The sequence below is a fragment of the Bactrocera tryoni genome, chromosome 4 (assembly GCF_016617805.1).
Source record: "Bactrocera tryoni isolate S06 chromosome 4, CSIRO_BtryS06_freeze2, whole genome shotgun sequence".
Taxonomy (NCBI): Eukaryota; Metazoa; Arthropoda; class Insecta; order Diptera; family Tephritidae; genus Bactrocera; species Bactrocera tryoni.
In genome coordinates this window covers 65,061,361-65,087,990 of record NC_052502.1, presented here as the reverse complement: position 1 = coordinate 65,087,990, position 26,630 = coordinate 65,061,361, and the positions used below count along the sequence as shown (strand labels likewise).

Sequence of the window (26,630 nt, the reverse complement as noted above, 5' to 3'; positions counted from 1 at the left end):
AAGCATAATCGTATGGAAGTTTAGCCTTAGGGCTTGACTTGCTCACTGAGCCACTCGTATGTGTATAAACTTACCGCAAAATCACTTCGTCGGTCGTCATGTCAACAATTACTGTAGCGTGCTTTCAGGCTGCTTGTATTGCTATTTGCATTAGTGTACAGTGAAGGTCATTAAATTAGGCAGCAATTCAACTGGAAATGGAAGAAAAGTCAAAATGTAAAAATATTTCACGTTTAATTGAGCCAAATTATAATGAGTATTAAACATAAAGGTATAGAATATATGTATAACTAAATAATTTATATGTAATAATACAAGGTCTGTCGCAGAAGAAACAGGACTGTTAAAAAAACAACAAAAAATTAATATTTTTCAAAAGTTATATTTTTTTATTCAAAGTAGTTTCCTTGTGCTTCGATACCGGTCAATTAGCATTTCAAATGAGTGTTTAAGGTCATTTTACGGAATGCTCTTGAGAATATCGGTCGTCACCCTTTGGATAGCTGAAATGTCCTGAAACCAGTGTCCTTTCATGGGCAAATAAAGTTTTCCAAATAGGTAAAAATCACAAGGTGCCATATCAGGTGAGTAGGGTGAGTGATTAATGGTTAATATGGAGTTTTTTGTCAAAAAATCAATGACAAGCGTCGCCCGATGACACGGCGCATTATCGTGCAACAGGCGCCAGGACCCTGCCTCACGGTATTGTAGTCGAGCACGACGAATGCGTGACAAAAGCCGCTTCATAACACCAAGGTAAAACACAGCATTAATCGTTTGGCCAGGTGGGACGAACTCTCGGTGCACAATACCCTCGGAATAGTAAAAATAAAACAGCATTGTCTTTATTTTTGACTTCTGGAGACGACCGACTTCTGATCGTCACAGAGGTCCTCACGACCTTCTTGGAATCGCTTAAACCACTCATGCACATTACTACAGGATAGGCACTGATCACCATAAGCTTTTTTCATCATTTGAAATGTTTCAGTAAACGTTTTCCCAAGTTTAAAACAAAATTTAATATTTGCTCTTTGCATTTTACGACCGATGACCAAAAGCTGCTGTCACTTTTTGATCGATAACATGGGTTGTAGTTATCCAATTGTCTTAAAATTTTTACGAAATGTCAACAAGAGATAAAACTTTTTATTTCATGTACCCACCAATAGGTGGCGCCACCAGAAACAGTTATATTTAAAAAGTTCTGTTTCTTTTGCGACAGACCTTGTTTGTTTAGCCGTTGTTTTAAAATTATTATTTTACCAGTGATCGTTCGAGTGGTGTATATTTCTTTCTGAATTGTTATGAGTTAGACAACAAATTGTGATCCCTGTCTTGTTTTCGAATGAAACTAGGCTTTAATATTAGTTAATGATTCCTTAGTATATATTGTTGAATTCAGCTGTCACTTTCTGCCCCACTCTATGTTATTCTAGTGTTTCTACAAGCCATTCTTGCCGACCATAGTAAAACACATTTTTTTGGCAAAATACGTTTTCCAAAATATCTCTCAGTTTCAACGATCACTTCTTCATTCGACGAAAATTTTTTCAGCCAGCACTATTTTGAGATCTGAGAACATGACATAGTCGCCGTGGGTCAGATCTGGAGAAGACGGTGGTTGCGAAAGCAATTCGAAGCTCAATTCATGGATTTTTGCCATCGTTTTTACTAAATTATGACACAGTGCGTTGTCTTGGTAAAACAACAATTTCTTCTTCTTCAAATGTGATTCCGGCGACTTCGATCTTCAAAAGTTCCAATAATGGTGTGTAAGAGTCGCTGACGATGGTCCTTCCTTTTTCAAGTTAAGCAATGAAACTTATTCCATGCACATCACAAAATACAGACGCCATAACCTCGCCAGTCGTCTCTTGCGTTTTTCCATGCTTTGCAGTAGGTTCATCGCATGCCCTCAACTCGTATGACTTTTGATTAGACTTCGGAGTGAAATGATGGAGTCACGCTTCATCTATTGTCTCATATTGACGCAAGAACTTGTGTTTATTGCGATTTAACATCTCCAGCGTAGTTTTTGGTCTAAAGTGAGTAGGCGTGGCACTCACTTGGCACAGCGCTTGATATCCTTAGAGTGCCTACTAGTTCAAACAACTTCACTTTAAGGTCATCATAAATTATTTTGTGAACTTTTTTGATGTTTTCGTCGGTAACAAGCTCTTTTGGATATCCATTGCGTTTACCGTTTTCGGTGCTCATTTCATCACGTCTAAGCATCTTTGATGGTTGATTTACCTGGCAAGGCTCCGGAAACTCGGCATCAAGCGAACTGTATTTTTTCCGTTCAAAAAGTAATATTTAATCATCATCTCAGGCAGTTTTCTGCTTCATTGACTCAGCTTTGTTTGATAACATGTCAAAGATATGGTAAACACCAGGAAATCGAAAATGTTTTACAGAAGTCTGATTAGTTTTGCTAATTGTTTTGCGGCATTAGCATGGAATCATCTACTGTAAGCTGTTCCCTTATAACCAAACACTTAATGCGGACCTATACTTTCAACAATTCAAGGCCTTTAGTCAACAAAAGTGGACACCATAGAAGTTCTGAAAGCTTTGTTATGAGAATCTTATGGAAAATTCACCACAAGAGATACATGTGTAATCGAATGTTCGAGTTTTCCAATAAGGTCGGGGGTTTCATTAATGTACATTATGAAATTATCTTAAAAACCTTAACAAGTTATTGAACAAAATGCTTTATATTTAACCTACATATATCGGATCGCTTGAACTATGCTAAAGGAACTTCATTGCTGTTACGCACTAACTTCCTTGGATTCGCAAATACTTACTCATTATCTTATATTGAATTAACTGGAGACCTTTGCCGTTGCATTTACAGACATTATTTTTGAAAATTGAGTTGAACCCGAAACCAGTGAGCAAAAGAATCGCTAAAAAATCGCGAACTGAACCTCTTCTTATGACTTCTAAATAGCGCAAGAAACGTCACAGATTGAATAAAATCCTTTAAAGCTAAATGTCTTCTTGTAAAAAGTATCAGTTTTGGACTACTTGGTTCATTACTTAAATAAATATCTCACTTCTACAGTACATTCCAAAGACAAGTCTTAACCACCCTTTATAAAGCTATTTGAATCCTGAACAAGGTATACCCCTTATCGGGCTATCGAATTAGATGAAATCTACTGAATTGAGTTTTTTGTTGGTTGGAAGTCAGGGTCCGCCACTAAAACTAAAGGCCACAATTAGATTCCAGATTGAATAATTGGGTGAACAGGAAGAAACGTCGGAAACCCTCTGAGGTATATACATATGTACAGGACTTTAAAAAAAACAAAACAAATAGTTTTTCAAAATAGTCTCCATCTGCTTCAAAACAGCTTTTTGCACGGTTCAAAAGCATGTCGAACGAGGGTTTTAGCTTGTTGGCCAGTGCAAGCCTTTTGAATGGCCTCTACGTCTGCATAAAGCTTCTCTTTCATGGGCAAATGCATTTTTCCGAAAATGAAGAGGTCGCACGGTGTCATAACAGGTGAATACTGGGAGTGGTTAATGGTTAAAATGTAATTTTTGGTCAAATAATCGTCCTTCGAATGTTGGATTCTGAGCAATTTTTGGTCGAAAGTCAATTTCTGTGCAACAAACCGTGCACACACCTTTCGTAAGCCCAAATGTTTGGTCCAAATGCGATAAATCGATGTTTTGGAGATGTTCAATTCCATTTCCATGAATTTGATGATTTCGGCTGATTTTTGATGAATTCACGCACAGTTTCGATGGAATTTCCGGTGATCACGGATTTTGATTGGCCCACATGTTGATCGTCATTTTTGTATGTCCTCACGACCAAACATGAAATGAACATTGAATGAATGACTGGATTTCCGACGATGATGTGGAGAGGGAGAGATATCTAGGGAGCAAGAGGCTTCTAGATGATAGAAAGAGAGATAGGTGTAGGTGGCAAGAACGTTGGGACAATAGTCCTAACGGCCGTGTGACCTACGAGTACATTCGGGACGCTGAGTTCGTTGAGAATAACCCAGACTTCAGATTTTGTCTGAGTCTGGGTTTTCTGCTTACGGGGCATGGGCCTCTGAATGAATTCTTCTGAATGCATCCTTGCATAGAAAATTGGGCGCATTTAATTGCAGATCGGCCGATGTACTCTGACATTAGGGATCTGGGTGGTATTGGGATTAGCTGGACTGATGGACGATTAGATGTTAGTGGTGTGATCTCCACTAGTCGGAATACCAAACAGTAAGGGTCGTTTGCGCGTGAATTGTTTAAGCGGCGAAGGCGATTAGCTGGGAATTACGGTTAGATTTTGTATGAGTGGTGCGTGTATGTGACGTGTGTATGGAGTCCAACCCCTGGCCACCAGTCCAGAGCCGTATGGAAGCTCAACTGGTAGTAGCTTCTGCAACGAGGTCTGACCGGAGACTTAACTCTGGTACCACGGTTAGCAGGAGCCTTTGGAGTTTACTCCAACCTGCTCATGCGGACTGGTCCCTCGGGGAGTATGGTGGTGGTTGTAGTTAAAACCCAAATGCGGGAAGAACTGACTTTGTTAGTTGAATATGGAGTTGCCTTGCAACCGGGTGCCGGACCCAAAGCACGGCAGAGGTTTTAGATGGGCCTCGAACCCGATCAAGGTGGTTAGTGTGTCCATTCCACACTGCCAATTGGTACTGAAAATGCTTATATTTTAACCAAATTCGGCACGGATTGTCGTACAAAGCAATGGTATAATTTCCGCAGAAATTGTTTAGATTGGACCACTATAGCATATAGCTGCCACACAAGCTAGATATTATAACTATATTAAACTATATACCATACAAGGTTCCACCTGTGAAAGGTCTTAAAGCTTAACGCTTTTTCTTGCTTTAAATAAAATCTTGCTCTCAAAGACACTGTATTCGATTTGTAGAGTTCACCCACCCATGAATGTAAACAGTATCTGCAACAAAGATCAAAATCAGCATATCCTACAACGCATTGTACCATAAATCGCAAGCAGGGAGGCGCATCGGGCAACATGCGATCGGATACAAATGTTCGTATGTCGGTTTTTGAGACTTACATACACATACATATATGTGCATATATATTTCAATGCATATATGCATGCGTTAAGCATATCTACATACGTATATAAATATGTATGAATCTAAACCATGGTGTACTCATTTATTTATATGCAACATTTCATGGTCGTACAATTGCGATGAATCATGCAACAGGCTGTGTTGCATGCGCATTAATTTCGTATGCATGCGGTAAGTTCACTTGCATATACGTATGTACATACAACAAGACTCACATGCGTACTTACATAAGTAATTTAGTACTTAACTGCTTATAAGCATATGTACATATGTATATACAGCCGTATAAAAATGAAATGGAAATTGAAAACAATCAACAATTGTAGCAAAAGTCATTGCTGTTGCAAGCGAGGGCGTTCGCCGCTGTGCTGCAGATGTTGCAAGAACGACGAGTGACAATAAATTAGTTATCATACCCACACATCTAAGCTTATTTGCATGCGACTGCAGCAATAAATATTTAGTAACATATTTACATATGGACACGACCATACATACGTACATACATGCATACAAACAAATATATTTATGCATTTTCAAGTAGTGCAAGTTGCTACAAAATCAGCAATGCCAATCTGTTCAATACATTTTTTAGGGATTTGTGAATCTATAAGTGCAAATGCCAACAACTTTTCACCTTTGCGCGAGCCAAGCACCGTTGAGGGTAAGCATGCGCACAGTGGTACAGTTTCATACAATTTTTGCATAAATTGGACAGAGCTGGGCTCTGGATTTTTAGCAGGGAACTTCTAAAATTCTTTAAAACTTAACCTCAAATATTTATACCACAATATGAAGTAGTGAATCGTAAGCAATAAAACACTCAATTTCGATTTTTTGATTATAATATACGTTGTTTTGCATTTTAGATGACGATATGTATGTATGTACATGTAACGAGCTCAGTCGATTTGACTATATACGTCTCCAAGTGTGTTGAGTCTGATTCGGACTACTATAGCGTATGCCTGTCATGCTAACTGACCGATCCAACACAAGTCCTTGTATGGCAAATTTTTTATTTGTAAAGCTATCGTCAAGAAGTTAAGTGCAGAATATTTTCTTAGTTATCGCTACAATATCCGAACATATTGTTCAAATCGAATCACTATACAAGGTCCGGAATTCGAAGTGTAACCTATTAAAAAAAAACCATAAATTCGGTTTGGAAAATTATTTTTATTTATTTTAAAGTACAAAATGTGTGAAAATAATCATAAATTCAGGACCAATTCCCTTTTGCTTGATATGACCACCTTTTGCCTTAATTATGGCCTTGAGACCGTCAAAAAACGAATCGCAAGCTGCCCGAATGTGACTTGCCGGTATTTTGGCTCGAGACTGGTGTATTTTTCACTTCGGACCTTGCTCTCCAAAATGGCCCAGAGAGAATAATCCATTGGATTCGCATCTCGTGAATTCGAGAGCCATTGTGTGGTCGTAATGAAGTGCGGAACGTTGTTTTTCAGCCATTCTTGGTTCACTCGCGCTTTGTGAGACGGTGCTGAGTCTTGTTGAAACGTCCATGGTTTGCGACCGAAATTTTTGTTTGCCCACGGCTTCAAAGCAACCTCCAGAACACTTTCCCGATAATATGTCACATTTACTTTGACGTTAGGCTCGATGAAAACAATTGTAGTGCGCCCATCTGCGGTGACAGTGGCCCAAACAATTATTTGTGGCGGGTGCTGCCTTCTGGTGGCCAACCGATAACTTAGATTCTCGCATGAACGGTCGGTCAAGTAAACCCTATCGTTTTGAGAGTTTACGAATTGCTCAATTGGAAAAATTTTTTCGTCAGAAAACACAATGTTCAGAATTTGACCGCTTTCGGCCAAGCGAAGCATCTGCTTCGCTCTCTGAAGTCTTACTTGTTCCTGCTTCGGTGTAAAATCATGGGCCTTTTACCGGACCCGTTAAAAAAGGGAAAAATGCCACGCAAGCCACCAATGAAATTCGTGAGTTTACGGAGACGATGCTGTATCCGTATTAGGTCGTGTAGTACAAAAAAAGGTTCGTTCGCTTCCGTTCTGGAAATTTCAATGTGAAAAATGCACCTCGCTCTGGTTGACCTTTCATTATATTATTATTCATTATCAAACGATTTTGAACCAATTGAAAAAGGCTGGCTACAAAAAAAAACTCGATGCTTAGGTACCACATGAATTGTCTGTAAAAAATTTAATGGACCGAATTAACATCTGCGATTTTTTGCTGAAATGAAATGAAATTGAACCATTTCTGAAGCTAATGGTAACAGGAGATAAAAGTGGATCAAATACGACACTAATGTGAAGCTCAACAAATGGTCACAAAGCCAGGATTGACGCCTCGAAAGGCTATGCTGAGTGTTTGGTGGGATTGGAAAGGAATCATCCACTATGAGCTGCTCTCACCTGATTTAACGATTGATTCTATTTTTTACTGTAATAACTGATGAGATTGAAGCAAGCAATCGAAATAAAAACGGCCAAAACTTATCAACAGCAAGTTCTGTGTCTTCCATCAGGACAACGCTAGACCACACACATCTTTGATGACTCGGCAAAAACTGGGAGGGCTTGGCTGGGAAGTTTTGATGCAACCACCAAATAGCCCTGACCCTGCACCATCGGACTAGCATTTGTTACGGTCAATGCAAAACAATATCATGTTGAACCGCACTAGGGCAATCAAGGAAAGCGATGAGCAGCACCTTAATTTTTGACTAACTTTGGCGTGCTTCTTTCGGTTCGACTCTTTTTTGCGGCGCTTTTCGCTAAACTATTGATCGTATACACACATCTCGACACCAGTATTGATGCGTTTGATGCATGTAGGGTTTTCAGCTACGTTGTCAAGAAGGCGAAAGATTCAGGTTTCTGATACGAGTCTTGGATTGTCACGCTACGGACCCAACACGACGATTTTTAGGCACTATTTACTTGAGTTTTTCAATAAGAAAAGTGAATAAACGACGCGTACGAGGCAAGTTTTCGATGACTTCACAACCTTCAATGAACGCCTTGTGTTTGCGAAATAGGAAACTCCATTAAACAATTCTGGAAAATTTAATTTCAATTGAAAACACAAAGTTGTAAGAAATCGTTGTACAATTTTTCATGGTAAAAATCGACATCCAAGCTTCGTAGTAATTTCACCGTAATCATTTGGTTTGCTCGCGCATTTTATTTGGATCAGTCCGGATCAAATGTGATCAGAAAAAATTAGATATATAAAATTGTTTCGAAGTTATATTGCGAATCCCGGGAAACATTAATCAGCACTATATTCACTAGGGTCGAAAAAATCTTCAAACAATCAAGCCATATTCCTTACTTATTCATCCGACTCTAGGCACTATACAAGGTCTGTCGCAAAAGAAACAAAACTTTTTAAATATAACTGTTTCTAGTAGCGCCACCTATTGGTGGGTATATGAAATAAAAAGTTTTATCTCCTGTTGACATTTCGTAAAAATTTTAAGACAATTGGATAACTACAACCCATGTTATCGATCAAAAAGTGACAGCAGCTTTTGGTCATCGGTCGTAAAATGCAAAGAGCAAATATTAAATTTTGTTTTAAACTTGGGAAAACGTTTACTGAAACATTTCAAATGATGAAAAAAGGTTATGGTGATCAGTGCCTATCCCGTAGTAATGTGCATGAGTGGTTTAAGCGATTCCAAGAAGGTCGTGAGGACCTCTGTGACGATCAGAAGTCGGTCGTCTTCAGAGGTCAAAAATAAAGACAGTGTTGATTTGTTTTTACGATTGCGAGGGTATTGTACACCGAGAGTTCGTCCCAACTAGCCAAACGATTAATGCTGAGTTTTTCTTTGGTGTTATGAAGCGTCTTTTGTAACGCATTCGTCGTGCTCGACCACAATACCGTGAGGCTGGGTCCTGGCGCCTGGCGCCTGTTGCACGATAATGGGCCGTGTCATCGGTCGAAGCTTGTCACTGATTTTTTGACAAAAAAACTCCAAATTAACCATTAATCACTCACCCTACTCACCTGATCTGGCACCCTGTGATGTTTACCCTTTTGGAAAACTTCATTTGCCCATGAAAGGACACTGGTTTCAGGACATTTCAGCTATCCAAAAGGCGACGACCGATATTCTCAAGATCATTCCGAAAAAATATCTTAAACACTCATTTGAAATGGTAATTGACCGGGCTAAACGCTGTATCGAAGCACAAGGAAACTACTTTGAATAAAAAAATATAACTTTTGAAGCATATTAATTTTTGTTGTTTTTTTTAACAGTCCTGTTTCTTTTGCGACAGTCCTTGTACATAGATGTAATATGTTATGTATCTACATACTTATATTTCAAGTCATAATATTTTTCTTGTTAGCATCTATAATCATTCCCAATTTTTCTCTAATCTTCAAAATTCAAGTTCAGGCCGGTAGTTTTCTTATTATTCTCCATTTATTCAGCAAACTATGAAGAATATGTATCCGATTGTCATAAAGCTTATATTGATAACCACCAACATTAGCCAATTTTTTTCTTGAGTCTTTCCTAAATCACAAAAAGGTAGTTTTCGTAAGTTGCTTTTATTGAAAACCAAATTTTTTCCTATTAATAGTGTTAAGAAACAATGTTGGAGATTCGAGAAGTACCTTAGTTCGCAACTTGAGCTCTACGTCTGGATATTTATTGAATTTTGGATTGGAAACTTTTTAAACTTGTATAGTTATGATGCAAGCAATTACAGTATATTAATAATAACTATCTGACTCCGGCAGGTGCTTTTAAGCTTTAATAATTATTCCTTTTTTTAAATGGTGGAAGCTTATCTAGCATTCTTACGATATGTGAGCGAGATATGACAATTATTAAGCGATAAAAAATTGTCAATTGTCAAAATAAAGGCCATAGAAGAAAGGGCCGTTAGATCTCACTAATGGACAGACTTGGTTTCCTTGAATTCCTCATATGCCCGAAACTCTCAAAAAGCTCTCGTCAGTCTTTGAAAGCAATAAACATGATATTCGGTAAGAAAAGCCATTACGGATCTAAGAGAATAATATTTAGAAGATGAAAATTGAGCATTTAAATAATTTAGTTGCCTTTTTAATTTATTTTCTAATAGACATCACTGTGCCTCGCCTGCATATTGCCCATAAACCATTAGAACGCAAATTGAGCCACGCATCTTATTGAGTTCTGCTTACCACATGCAGACATACAAATAAATACGCACGTACATAAGTAATTCTGCGCCTTTGTTTTCTCCCAGACAGTGGCATTTCGCATTCAACATGGCTTGCGCGAAAATAAATCGATTGTGGCATTTGCCAATAAGCAAATTTACAATCTGCTAACATGCAACAATTTGTTGCAACGTATGTAGTGTATGCACTTGCTGCCAGTGTGTAATAAAAGCAGGCATACTCCAAGTTCCAGCCACTTTTCAAAATCCAGCAGAGAGTGCAAATAGCGTTGCCCTGCTGGAGATCACCACCGTGTAACGGCTGAGTGGCCGAAGGTGAGTTTGAATTTGCTAGAATAATATACTAATAAATAACATACATACATATATGCATGTGTAGATTCCATTGAAGAATTCAATGTAAATAACAGAAATTAAAATTAGATTTTGCGGTATACTCTGTGGAGATGTTTTCTTGATTTAACGAAAACAGAGAACAGTTTGAAAGTGTAACTTCCTGCTTCTTCTTTACTGACGTAGAAACCGCTTATGCGTTTATAGCCGAGTTAACAACAGCGCGCCAGTCGTTTCTTCTTTTCGTAATTTGGCGTCAATTCGTGATACCAAGTGCAGCTAGGTCGTTCTCCACCTAATCTTTTCAACGGAGTGGCGGTCTTATTGTTTCTCTGCTTCCACCGGCGCGTAATGAATCGGAAAACTTCAAAGCTAGAGTGTCCATAATCTGAAAATTCTTATAGAAGATTGTACCTAATCTATTTAGCTCTGCAGCTCGAAGTTTTCTCCAGGACTAGATTAAAGAAGTCGCATGATAGGGAGTCCTCCTGTCTGAACCCTCGTTTGGTACCGAACGGCTGGGAGAGGTCCTTCCCGATCGTGATGGAACTTTTGGTATTGTTTAACGTCAGCTTATACAGCCATATTAGATTTGCGACGATACCAAGTTCATAGTGGCATAGAGGCAACTGCTCTTCGTGCTACCAAAGGCGGCTTTAAAATCGACGAAGAGGTGGTGTGTGTCGATCTTCCTTTCACTGGGTCTTTTCCAAGACTTGGCGAATGGTGAAAATTGGGTTGATAGTAGATTTTTCAAGTTTAAAGCCACAGTGATAATCTCTAATCAGTATGTTGACACACTACGCTCGATAAGACCTTATAAATATGTGATATTAAAGAAGCCTCTCACCTTAATTAGTCCAGATACGTGGAGTCCCCCTTTTTCGGATTGAGGTTCCAATCGTCGGCTTGCTTTTATCCGACCATATCTTGCAAAACAGCTGAAATTGCTATTCGAACTTCATCATAGTCGAGCAATGAAATATCTATTGAGGGGAATCGGGTTCGCCATCTTGACAACCGACTTTGAAAATACAGTTTTGAGAAAAACACATTTAAAATTTTATGTAACTCGAGCGCGCAACTTTTCAATGCTGTTTCTTCAAAACTATTACTCGAATCAACGTGATCATTTAAAAACATATTAGAGAGATGTCTTAAAATTTAATAAGGTAATAAAAAATCAATTACTTGAAACCTGGATTCTTGTAACCTCTTTACTGAATTTCTCGGCATCCTCAACCAGGTCATAAATATTTCCACACAAAAGGTAACATTTGGCTAAGCCAAAATGTATGCTTCGAAGAGAATTCACCTATATTACCATCGAGGATAAGGTTTTGTATCAGATCTATCAATATAGCGTCAAGCTGGGATTTTGTGTGAAACAAGTGACAATCAGTAATAAATCTGTGGAAATATATCTGACATTAAAACTTAAGATTTCTTAAAAGAATATTGAAAGATTTACTATTTGTAATGCAGTGGAAGAAGAATGCAGTGGAAACCAATAATCTAAAGATATTTTAAAGCTTTTGTCTAATTTAGGTTTTCTAATAAACAATAATAAACCAAACAATGTGAAACCACATGCATTACTGGTAATTGAATTACTTAAAGAATTTTTTAATTAATTACTTTTACACAATGTGCTGGAAATTTTATAAAAATAGCAAAATTCTTTGTATATAGAATGATATGAAGATATTGAACAATGGCTCCAAGAGCATTGACTCATTCGGAGAAATATTAATGAATTATTTATAGAGGGTGCTCATCACCAAAGAGACGGCATGCCGGTAAGCGAGAGATCAATGATTTTTAATTGAAATTAATGCAGAGTTACATACATACACATGTATGTATGTATTTGTTGTCCCCAGATATATATAAATACAACCATTAATGACTGGCACGCGACCATCACTGATTGCTAATAATATTTTATTGATATTTTATTGATGTTTTCCAATATAGTGTTGTAAGAAGCATATTCTAAGAAAAACTTTTGTTATCTAAACTAGACTAATCTACTCCTTGCAAAGACTTGCCAGGCATGAAAAATAATATATCAACGACAGAGGTCTCTGCTGCTGAACTAATGCAAACTTCGAACTAATTACTATACATCTCCAAAACACCTTTACTCCAGAAGTCAATAAATTTTTAGACATTGCTTTTCAGATGGAGCTACCAAACGCTGAAATAGATGCTGTTGAAGTACAGCAAGAGATCAAAGCGTTGGCAAACACCAGTTTATGACATGCAGTAGCCCTTAAAGCACTACCAGGAAACCGAATCAGCATGATCGTTTAAATATTTAAAGGTACGCTCATACTCTGCTATTTTCCTTCTTAACAGCAATGAGCTAAGATAATTTTGATTCCGAAGCCTGGTAAAGCAGAGCATATGGTCAATTCATATCGGCCGATTAACCTACTGGTAATTGTTTTGAAAATATTCGAATCAATATTTTTTCGCAGCCTTTCGCCTCTGTTGTAGGACAAACATCATCATTCGGATCATCGGTTTTCCCTCAAAAAACTTTATAGCACAATTAAGCAAAGTCACAGAAGAGTAGAATACTATAACTGATGCTTTGGAAAATTGTAAATACTGTTCTTCAGTTTTTCTCGATATCCGTCATTATACAAGGTACATGAAAAGCTGTCCATGTTTTACTACCATTGTCATACTTCGATAATCGGACGTGCTAAGTCAGGTGTTGTCGGATCTGAGACCTATACGCCTACTTAAAGACAGCGCTCTTGCGCCTGTACTCTACATTCTTCACGCAACTCGCATCCATTAGATCTGACTCCACAATTATGGGGACCTGTGCGGATGACAGTGCACTGCTGGCTTCGAATAGCAATTCTACAGTCCACAGGAAACTGCTAACGTAATTGGCCGCTCTAGAACCGTGGCTACCTAATTGAGCATTAGCGTTAATACTGAAAAGTCCATACAAGTGATGCATACGCTCACGCAAGAAATATGGCCTTACATGACCAGTTGCTACCAGAAAGCACAAGCGCAAAACATCTGCGGATTGTTTTTGATAAGAGGGGTACATATAAAGACCAAGTGAATATCCACAGCGCCATATTATGATTTGCGAAGCTGTATTGGCTCTCCAGGTCAAATCAAATTTGTGGTGAAAAGGCCTTCGGTGATAATTGTTTGTCGCGAGCAAGCGTGTTTGAGTGGTCATATGTAGTATTCAAAGAGGGTCGAGAACGCGTTAAAGACGAACCACGTCTATAATGGCCATGAACATCGACTGATGTTCAACACGTCAATAAAATAAAGGCATTGATATTTGAGAATCGCCGATTAACAGCCAGAGATCTTACTGCCATCGCAGGAATATCGGAAGCATCAGAGAAAACAATTTTGAAAGATCCTTTTGGCCTAGGAAAAGTAAAAGAAAGTGCTAGATTGCTTCCAAAATCACTAAATTTTTTCGAAAGTCAGCGTCTCGTTAACGTCTCTGAAACAACGCTTTCCGACTACCAGAATGACATGAAACGTATTATTACTGGCGATGAGTGTTGGATCTATACTTACGACCCAGAAACGGACGATCAATCGGTCGAATATCGTGGCGATAAGTCTTGGATCTGTACTTACGACCCAGAAACGGACGATCAATCGGTCGAATATCGTGACCAAACTGTCAACAAGGAATACTATTTGAGTATTATGCATCGTTTGCACAAAGCTATTCGTTAAAAGAGGCCGGAACTATGAGCCGACAACTCTTGGTTTTGCACCACGATATTGCACCGTCGCATACTGCATTGATTTTGATGATAATGATATGGTAATGATAATGATTATGGTAATGATAATGATAATGATTGTGGTAATGATAATGATAATAATAATGATGATGAGAATGATAATGATAATGATAATGATTAGAGTAATGATAATGATAATGATAATGATAATGGTAATGATAATGATAATGATAATGATAATGATAATGATAATGATAATGATAATGATAATGATAATGATAATGATAATGATAATGATAATGATAATGATAATGATAATGATAATGATAATGATAATGATAATGATAATGATAATGATAATGATAATGATAATGATAATGATAATGATAATAATAATGATAATGATAATGATAATGATAATGATAATGATAATGATAATGATAATGATAATGATAATGATAATGATAATGATAATGATAATGATAATGATAATGATAATGATAATGATAATGATAATGATAATGATAATGATAATGATATTGATAATAATGATAATGATAATGATAATGATAATGGTAATGATAATGATAATGATTATAGTAATGATAATGATAATGATAATGATTATAGTAATGATAATGATTATGGTAATGATAATGATAACATGATTACTAATAATATTTTTACGGTAATAAAGAAAGTATGCCAAGATCTTCAAGCCTACTCCCCAAGGGCCTAGATATAAACACAAGGCCTGATAATGATTGTAGTGAATTGTTAGAGAAAAACTCTACGCAAAATTGTTGCAGAGCAGAATTCCGAGCCCTGGAGGAATCGTCCTCGAACTCCCCCTTTCTGTAGGTCACTATCTACATATCGCATTTTTTGTCGGTAGCAATTCAATCCATCAATAACAGCATAGATCAAAGGAATAAAAATAACCCCATAAAATGCTTTCTTACAAGAGGAAATTGCATTTTCATTCATGTATATGTATGCTTGTGTGTTATGTAATACAATAATTTCTTCTTTCTCATTGCTACTATTTTATTGTGCATGTAAATTGAAATTATTTAGCAGTTATGCGTTTGCATACAAATTCAATTCGTTTACAACAAACTACAGCAACAACACACACATGCATGCAGTCACGACGCCAGTCTACACATCTAATTAAGTGCCATAAATTTATTGCTTGCGAACTATGCACGAGGCGTATGTATATACATATGTATGTGTGTAAGTAAAAGTCATTGCACCTCAACTTGTAAATTGCTCATAAAAGCAATAATACACAGCAATAACTACAATAATAACAACAATCCGTAGCAAAGCAATCCACCGACGAACGAATGAAGGCACTTTGAAAGAGCGATTTGCGCCCAGCAGGAGAAGAAGACACGGCGGACAGCAACGTGCAACAGTAGCAACAAGTTTACGAATTTGAATTGGAATTAGTCTACTTTTATTTTCTCTTTTCATATATAACTCGAAGGTATTTCTTTAGGGTAAGTACAGTTTGTTGTTATAAGCAATAAAAAGTGGTTTGAAAGAGTCTACAATAGTACAGTGCAAGTTTTCTTTTTGTCTAAATTGAAGTAACCAACTATTATACTTCTTCACTTGGCCGCTCCAATAGAGAAAGTGTATCTAGTATTGTCTATAATACTGCCATCGCACTATTTTTTCTTATTGTAGGATCATCACATCACGGCATATTTCAAACTAGTCGACATCATCAATTTAATAAAAGTTTGAAAGAACCTTTAATTCGATTGAAATAATCTTTATTTCGAACAACACAAGAGTCGCTTACCAACAACAACGTCAGCCTCGGAATCCAACGCAGAACAACTCTTGCCAACAAGTGCTGTTTCGGACTGACTAGGCAATTGAGCAGTAAAGTCCTCTCTCGTCGAACAAAGATCAAATTTTACAAGTCACTCCTCTCAGTGTTAAAATAAAAAAGGTTTCTACGGTAGATAAGAACTACCTCGCCAGAACAAGTTCTATGAACACCTCTGTTATTTCTCTTTTGTTTTTTTGAGTATCTAAAGAGGTCATATTTTATTTTGACTGTTCGTAACACTAGAAATATTGGCAGAAAGTAAGTATGATATGAGGCTATTTATTTACCGACTGGATTCGGTAGTGGGCGTTTCTAGCTAACGAACGAGCGGGTGGTCAGTTGTCTCCATGCACCTGGAGAGTCAGGATAAACGCTACAACGTTCGTTAGAGCAGAGGTACGCGATTAAATTTTGTGTGAAACTCGGTAAATCTGCGACAGACACGTTTTATATGATCAAGCAGGATTACCCAGATGTTGCTTTAGCAAGAAGTGGAGTGTTTCAGTGGCACCAGGCCTTTTTGGAGGCCCGTGAAGAGGTCGCTGATGAAGACCATGCTGGAAGACCATCGACTTCGACAAACACCGACGTGCTCACTGATGACCAGAAATTGCGGCGAGTGGAAGTGTGCCAAGAAAATTTGAACATATGTGAAAGTGACCTCCAATTTTTGAATAACATAATCACAGGTGATGAGTCATGGATCTTTGAGTGTCATCCTTAGAAAAAGGGGCACTCTTCCGAACATTTTGAGACGACAGGGAGGATCCAAACAGAATGGACCTCGGCTCTCAAAGCTGTTCCGGAGAATGCCATGCTTTCCTTGACGCGTTCAATGCTTGGAAATCGCGCTGGCAACGCTGCAACGACACAAAAGGAGCATACGAGCAATACGTATTTTGAAAGTTTTTAAAGAATTGTAACGATTGGTTCAATAAATTTTTTTAAATCGACTCAGTCCTATTATTTTCGGACAAACCCTGTATATTGGCTGCCGGAAAGCGGCTAAAATGATCAGGTCACAACTTACTAGAAATCAGATGAAAGCCGGATGCGTATTAGAGAGACACTGGAACACCTCTTATACTTCTATTTAGCCTTGCCTAGAACTCGTCCAAAAAAACTAGGAGCTTCGCAGTTCAAGCGTCTAGATGAAGTATCAAATTTAGATATACAGCTTTGATGTTATGTATGACGAATACTTAAAGAATGAAACTCAACATTAATCTGACTCCGTTCTGAAGCATCATTTCGCGATTGAGATCAAGAAATTAATATTTCATACAAGAGGCTGATATAAATCTTACCTTAAAACCTCGGCCTAGTTTGCTTAAAAGTGGACAAGTTTCTCAGCAGCTGAAGACGCTTGATCTTTCGTTTCACTATGCCTCGACTTTATGCTATAAAGTAATAATTCTTCGTAATTAGATCAGCTATCGAAATTTACGCATCAAAGCAGAGCAAATCTGGCAACTGATCGTAGAGAAATATGGACTTAGTTACAGAAAACATGCCACGAACAATTTTTTAAACCAAAGTTCCGGTAAAGTTATATAAATTTTCAAAATTTACGCATCAAAGTATAGCATATTTGAGAGGTGATCGTAAAAATGGACTTGAAAGATCTTCAACTATCTATCAACAAATGACCACAAGAAATTTTTTCAGACGGAGTTTCAGTAGGCGTTTTATTTACCAACTCAGGATGTCAATTAGCCACTCAGGGCGACGTTTTGAATTTGTTTAAGGTTTATTATGCAGGTCTAATGTTATAAAATATAGAATGATTCTACAAAAGTAAATGAGCTCTACGTTAAAAAGTGTCAGAAAGCATCACTAAGGTCTTGGGAAAACTATGGTCAAAGCGTAGACTTCTGCTGTCTATCTGAAATCTTGAGTAATAAATTGTGAAAATATCTAATATTCTAAAAATTCGCGATTTCTTTTCTTTCTTTCATTTTTGCAAATAAAATGATGTTGAAATTTGTGGGAACGAATCAGGAACTAACATGCTACGAGCATAAAGTGGTCTCACCTAAAATTGCTTGCTGTAAACTTCTGAAATGGACTTCGAAAAAGCCACTGAACTTTGCTGGAACTTCTATAAAGAAACCACTGTACTTACTCTGCCTACTTTAAGAACCTCTCTTATTCACTATTTGCCTTTTCCTTTTCTTGTTTCAAAGAGATTTGCTGCATGTTCCAGACGCTTACATAATTTCAGAAACCCGTATGTGACTCGCATAAATTATATAGAAATACATCAGTAACAGAAATGGAATAATATGCAACGCTTTGCAATTAAAATGTATGAAAATGGAGAATGAGGAAATTCAAGAATAATGAAACTACAAGAGAATAAAAAGTAAACAAGATCGATGAACCACTTGACCAAATACGATTGACTGAGGTGTGAAGAACATGTGTATTGTGAAAAGCATTTAATGACCATAAATAAATAAACAAATTACTGCATTAAATGTGTCGGCTTTCTTAAACACACAAAATATATTTGTGGAGCGTGTTGTACTCGTATTGTGAGCGCCCAATTAGTAGGAATTCTTACCTCGACGCATTCCCAAAGCGGTAAAGCAACAAAGCGAATATGTGAGAAAATGTGTATTGAAAAATAATTGTTTACACTGTCTCCTCAGCTATTGTTGTAATTGAAAATATAGGCGCTTTGAAGCACGATCAACACGATGCACGCTTTCAAGGCCAAGCTCGATCAGGCGTTGGGTTAGCATTCTATGCTGTCTGGCTTTCCTGGCGCTTAGCAACTACTTATTAATTCCTGCTACAGCTTTTCTATGCACTCCCGCCGCTATTCGTGCCACTTCGCTGACATTCTCGCGACACGATTTTCCGCAGGCCAATAAACTTTTACCGAAATAGTTGTCTCGTCATCATCAACAGCACCATACCACCTCTAGCAGTGGGGTCAGGTGTATTCTGCCATGAGAGAAAACTAGATTTTCTCAAGACACTTATGTAAAAGTATATACTTTATATACATATATACTTAGCGTTCGTACGCTTGTATGCCTTGTTTTCCGGTTTGTAGCCACTTATATGATCTTCTATCGCGATTGTCGACAGCACTGCTATCGATGTGAGTTGACTCCCTGTAGGAAAAACCACATGGTGGCACAAAAAGAGAAGACACGTGAACTACGGCTGTACCGAAGCTATAATACCTTTACACATATACTTATTATAGAATAAAAGGGTATAAAAATATTTTTATATTGATTTTGATCGGTCAGTTTGCATGGCAGCTATATCCTATAGCAGGCTGCTAGCATGCTCGACGATTGGAATTTATGTGCGCTCTGCTCTGTCCACAAAAAGGGAGATCCCACAATCTGCGCCAACTACCGTGGGATAACCCTTCTCAACATCGCATGCAAGGTTCTATCGAGCGTACTGCGTGAAAGATTAAAGGCCACCGTCAACATACTGATTAGACCTTATCAGTGCGGCTTTAGACCTAGAAAATCAAAAATCAAGAAGACCCGTGAAAAGAGGATCGAGACACACCACCTCTTCGTCGATTTTAAAGTTTCTTTTAACAACACATAAAGGAGTAGCCTTTATGCCGCTATGTCTGAATTTGATATCCCCGCAAAACTAATACAGCTATGTAAACTCACGTTGAGCAATTCCAAAAGCTCCGTCAGCATCGAAAAAGACCCCTCCGTTCGATACCAAACGAGGTTTCAGAAAAGGCGGTTCCCTATTGTGCGAGGGCAAGACGAAATATCTCCTGTCATCAAACAAACAGTCGTCGCACTCGCGACTTGACTTCCACGTCACAGTTGACAGCCATAATTTGAAGTCGTAGATAATTTTGTCTATCTTGGAACCAGTATTAACACTAACAACAATATCAGCCTCGAAATCCAACGCAGAAAAACTCTTGCCAACAGATGCTACTTCGAACTGAGTAAGCAATTGAGAAGTAAGTCCTCTCTCGACGAACAAGCACCAAACTGTACAAGTCACTCATCATCTACGTCCTGTTGTATGGTGCAGAGGCATGAACAATGACATTATCTTATGGGTCGACCTTAGAAGTGTTCGAGAGAAAGGTTCTACGGAAGATATATTGTCCTTTGCGAATTAGCAAAGGCGGATTTCACAATCGATGGAAGGATGAGCTGTGCGAGATATACGACGATATTGGCATAGTTTAGCGGATTAGGAGACAGTGGCTACACTCGCTAGGGCATGTTGTCCGGATGGAAGATAACACTCCAGCTTTGAAGGTTTCTGATTAAGTATCCGCCAGTGAATGCAGAGAAAGATCTATCCGTTGGAAAGACTAGGAGGAGAAAGACCTGGCTATATTTGAAATCTCCGATTGGTGCCAAATAGCGAACAAGAAGAACGACTGGCGCGCTGTTGTAAACTCCGCTATAACTGCGTAACATTGTACCGTTGTTGTGCATAATAATTCATGCTAAAATTCTTGAAGGTATCACGTAAAATACCAGAATAAGAGACCAACTTAAAAATATACCAGTAGTTTATTCGGATGGAAGATGAGATGCTTTTTCTCGTGATAGAATCCAAAAAGTTTTCGCACGTTAGCTCCCTTTTCGTAGACCAGGTCACATATACTTTTTAGATGGTCTTTCATTAAACAATTCTTGAGTCAAATACAGTCCAAATTGACAACTATCAACAATTTTTGGTCACACTTCATTTGACAATACAGAACCTCTGAATTGTTCTTTGATCTTGTATCTTCTCGAAGATACGCCAGCCTTTCGCTATCAGCTTAAAACTAGTTCTACTAATCAAAAATACAATAATATTTTTTTTTTCGCTGAACTATGTCAATGTCGTCGTATATCTCGTACAGCTCATCGTTGAGCGACTTGAGCGAAATCCACGACGAAGTGCCAATCAAACGGCTAAAGAACTGAAAATATCCGACCGTAGCATTCGACGCATATTGAAAAATGAGCACAAGGTCAAGCCTTATAAGTTCCAAAAGGCCCATGATCACACACCGAAGCAGCAACAAGTAAGACTTAAGAGAGCGCAGCAGTTGCTTCGCTTGGCCGAAAGCGGTCATATTCCGAACATTGTGTTTTCTGACGAAAAAATTTTTCCAATTGAGCAATTCGTAAACTCTCAAAACGATAGGGTTTACTTGAACGACCGTTCATACGAGAATCTAAGTCATCGGTTGGCCACCAGGAGGCAGCACCCGCCACAAATAATGTTTTGCACAAAGCGCGAGTGAACCAAGAATGGCTGAAAAACAACGTTCCGAACTTCTTTACGACCACACAAAGGCTCTCGAATTCACCAGATGCGAATCCAATGGATTATTCTCTCTGAGCCATTTTGGAGGGCAAGGTCTCAAGTAAAAAATACACCAGTCTCGAGATGCTGAAGAAAGCCATTGTCCGTGAGTGGGCCAAAATACCGGCAAGTCACATTCGGACAGCTTGCGATTCGTTTTTTGACCGTCTCAAGGCCATAGTTAAGGCAAAAGGTGGTCATATCGAGCAAAAGTGAATTGGTCCTGAATTTGTGATAATTTTCACACATTTTGTACTTTAAAATAAATAAAAATAGTTTTCCAAACCGAATGTATGGCTTTTTTAATTGGTTACACTTCGAGTGCCGGACCCAAAATACAAAACTATGAATTCCTACAAGGCATGTTGAGAACAGTCATCAAAAATGAGCGCCTAACCCACATAGCCTAATTACTCACAAATTAATTAAAATTACTTCAGTATTTACTTAAGTGCGCCGCAATTGTTGCTGACTGGTACGTGCATATGTATCTAAGTATATTTGTAGATATTAGCTGGCGGTTCCTAACGTATAATCACACAAAAGCTTGTGCAACAGTTAGCCACATACCTGTACTGGCATGAACCCATTAAAAAGCGAATTAACGCGTTGGAAATTCATTTGCACCAAGCATTTTCTAGTTGATTCTGCAGCCATTGAAGAGGCCGAAGAATTTTTTTTCTTGTAAAATAGAGTTATTGTTGGTACAGGTGGGTAGCTGGTAGTAGAGAGATGTATAATGTGTAATGCTTCCGATTTGTCTATACAGACTTACATTTAAAGAGTCATTATTATAATTAGCGTAATTTCAGTTATAATACATACATATATACAAATATACTTATGTATGTATGCACGTATGTAGGTATGTACATATGTGTATCTAAAGCATAATAGAAGAGTTCAATGAGCCGGCTGCCACACTGACTCTGTTTGACCTACTCATGGCTGCACAGGCATATAAAACGATATAAGTATGTATATGCAGAAAAATACATACGTACATTAAAATTTACATAGTAGATATATATGTACATACATACATATAAATATACATACAAATATACATACTTCTAATGTGACTCATTCAGTATTAGCGAGTACTTTCTTAAATAATTTTAACGACCGCTCTTTCTCTTCTAATTAAATACTTAAATACAAACATAATAAACTCATTGAACTTTGACACTTAAAGCATGAGTTAATCAACAAAATACCAATCTCTCTATATTAATTCACATGTATGTACATATATATAACATGTCAGTTGAAAAGTCCCAGGCTTTTGCCATAGTAAAACACAATTCTGTGGCAAAATTCGTTATATTTTTTTATACATACGTAGTTCCCTTCAAGGGCGATACACTGATTATTATAGCGAACTTCTAACGTTGCGATACCATTTTTATACTCTCGCAACAAAGTTGCTAAGGAGAGTACTATATGTAGCTTTGTTCACATAACGGTTGTTTGTAAGTCCTAAAACTAAAAGAGTCAGATATAGGGTTATATATACCAAAGTGATCAGGATGACGAGTAGAGTTGAAATCCGGATGTCTGTCTGTCCGTCCGTCCGTCTGTCCATCCGTGTGTCCGTCCGTGCAAGCTGTAACTTGAGTAAAAATTGAGATATTATGATATCAACTTGGCACACGTATTTCTTGGCTCCATAAGAAGGTTAAGTTCGAAGATGGGCAAAATCGGCCTACTGCCACGCCCACAAAATGGCGAAAACCGAAAACCTATAAAGTGTCATAACTGAGCCATAAATAAAGATATTAAAGTGAAATTTGGCACAAAGGATTGCATTAGGGAGAGGCATATTTGAACGTAATTTTTTTGGAGAAGTGGGCGTGGCCCCGCCCCCTACTAAGTTTTTTATACATATCTCGGAAACTACTATAGCTATGTCAACCAAACTCTACAGAGTCGTTTCCTTCAGGCATTTCCATATACAGTTTAAAAATGGATGAAATCGGATAATAACCACGCCCACCTCCCATACAAAGGTTATGTTGAAAATCACTAAAAGTGCGTTAACCGACTAACCAAAAACGTTAGAAACACTAAATTTTGCGGAAGAAATTGCAGAAGGAAGCTGCACCCAGGCTTTTTTTTTTAATTGAAAATGGGCGTGGCCTCGCCCACTTATGGACCAAAAACCATATCTCAGGAACTACTAGACCGATTTCAATGAAGAAAATATTACATTCTTAACACCCTGATGACATGTACGAAATATGGTTGAAATCGGTTCACAACCACGACTTCTTCCAATATAACGCTATTTTGAATTCCATCTGATGCCTTTTCTGTATAATACGAGTATATACATTAGGAACCAATGAGGATAGCGGAATAAAACTTTACACAAATACCGTATTTGAAAAATATGTAAATGACGTATAATGAAATCTCGATTATCACTTTATCATGCGAGAGTATAAAATGTTCGGTGACACCCGAACTTAGCCCTTCCTTACTTGTTTTAAATCGATTCAGTCTTATTACTTTCTGGACAAACCCTGTAGCTTCCAAACTAAACCACCGGTCTCAAAAAAAACGGTTCCTTGAATTTCACTTGGAATAAATTAATTTAATTATCTAGGAAGCATATAAATACATACATACATATATATGTATATATGTATGTATATGCATATCATATATACATATGTATGTACATATACATAATCTATGTAGATTGTGTGAAGCTTAGATTAAATCAAAGTCAGAGGCTCACCCACTTAGAACGCATTTTTGTTGCGTTTTTTCCAAAACACAATGCATTCATTAATTAAAAAACGAAATAAACGCATGATTATCTATGTACATATGTACAGTGGATCACAGCCAAAATGATGCAGCCATCTGAGAAATTTTAAAGCATGCTTAATAAGAAATAAAAAGCCAAAACTTGTTTGTTTATGAGTGCCAATTATTAGTGGCAGATGTATTTTTTTAAATATTATTTTTAAAACTCACATTTTACACTTATTTCATTTAATAAAAACAAAAAAACGAATTCAGCCTTAAATTTTACCTCACAGCGAAAATGATGCAATCTCTAAATAAGCAAATACATAAATAAATAAATAGATTTTGTTTTAACAAAACTTAAATTTTCGGTTGATCAATACTTCGTAGGATAACCTTTGTTATCTATGACAGCTTTCATGCGTCTAGGCATCGATTTTACCAATTTGTTTGTGTGGTTTGTGGATATTTTGTTCCATTCAGCTTGCAAAGCAGTTTTCAGATCAGCCTGATTTCGAATTTCATATTTTCGAATCTCTCGCTCCAAAACTGACCACAGATTCTCAATAGCATTTAAATCTGGAGATTGTGCTGGCGGTTGTACCACATGTGGGCAGTTCCAAATAAGCCAACTTTGGACAACGCCCGACTTATGCTTTGGATCGTTGTCCTGGTAGAATCGAAAACCTTCTCTAATATTTAATTTTGAGGCACTTTGTAACAAATTTGCTTTCAAGATATTCAAATACATACTTTTATCCATAGTACTGTCAATGAAAGCCAAATTTCCAACACCAGCAGAGGACATGCAACCCCACACCATTACATGCCCTCCACCGTGTTTTACAGTGCTCCGCAAATTCTGTGGATGAAGCTCTGTATTTGGCTTTCTCCATACGTAGCTCTTACCATCTGATCGAAAAAGGTTGAATTTACTTTCATCTGCAAAAATTACGCTAGTCCAGAACCTTTCATCCTTACATAAATGCTCTTTAGCAAATTTTAGTCGTGCACTTCGATTTTTTGCGCTGATATATGGCTTATTACGAGCTGTGCGTCCATTGAAGTCTGCTTCCCTAAGGATTCTTCGCACGGTTTCCGGGTGGCACTTCTTTCCGAGATATTTTTCCACATCATTTGTCAATGCTGGAGCACTTAAATGAGGGTTTTCCCGTATTTTCCGAACTATCCAACGAGAATCAACTTCATTAAAAATTTTATTATGGGCCTTTTTAGTTTTATTTTCTACACGATTTTCACGAATGTAGCGTTCACTGCTTCTGCGATTTTTCGTTGGCTTTTGCCATCTTTTTAATGTTTTAAAACTAATTCGCGCACTTCAACTGTTCTTTGACGACCCATTTTGATCTGCACTGTGTAAATGTCGACACTTCAAAGCAAAAACTATCAAATATTGTTTCTAATTCAGTTATTTTAATGTTACATAATAGCTGACATTCGGAAATTCCCGCCAAACCGTCGCCACTAACTGTAAACTTCGGTGCATCACTTTCGCTGTGAGCTTGATTTTCTGCAAGTGTGTGAATTTTTGCCAACCGTTTCCGAAAAAATTTAAATTTGAGTTGATTTTGTGTTTTACAAGAAAATACATGCTTATATCAAATAACAAAATAGCTAAATTTTTCATTTTTTTAAGATGAAATTGTTTTTTTTGTCAAGTGCTAATGTATATCAGTGCTGCATCATTTTGGCTGTGAGACACTGTATGTAGGAGTTTAGAACAATTTTCAAACGAATATTTTATTTTATTTAAAAAGCATGAAAAGACAATTTGTGGCAAGCCAAGCATTCAATCGCACATGCACACATACACACATACCACACATATAAAAGTTATAATATTTAGTTGTTGTTGCCTTTGTTTGCATGTAAACAAACAAATGTCGACAACGACAGCAATAGAAGTGAAAAGAAGGCAGCGTAACGCTTACTCACCCCATAAACACTTTTTCTTTGCAGCCTTCGCTCAATTACTGCCCACTGCCAGCGGATCTCCAGATGCAAATACATAAGTATGTACATACAAGTGTACTCTATATATTTACTTATATATGTATGTATGTATATACATTTCTTTTAGTCTATATGTCAGCGGGTGTTGGTCGACGCGTCAACTTAATGGCACGATTAATACAAAGTTGCTGCTTATATACATATACATACATATGTGTTGGCACTTACATACAAACATGCATACATGTACTTTTGTATGTTTGCTTATATACAGTTGGTTTGTTTGCGCTCTGTTTTGTGAGTTTTTGTTTGTTTTGTCTTTCAATTAACGCGACTGGACGACACTTCTTGCACAATAGAGTGCACACACCAACACACACAC

General features: G+C 37.5%; 1 long non-coding RNA gene across 1 annotated transcript in view; it reads right to left on the bottom strand.

Annotated features, from left to right (window-relative positions):
• Positions 1–26,630, bottom strand: part of LOC120775400 — a 53,453-nt gene extending 26,823 nt beyond the window's left edge. Inside the window, exons 1-2 of the long non-coding RNA XR_005705329.1 lie at positions 26,231–26,630; positions 75–191 (exon numbers count right to left, since the gene is read on the bottom strand). This is a non-coding gene — a long non-coding RNA (uncharacterized LOC120775400). The remainder of the gene's footprint in view (positions 1–74; positions 192–26,230) is intronic.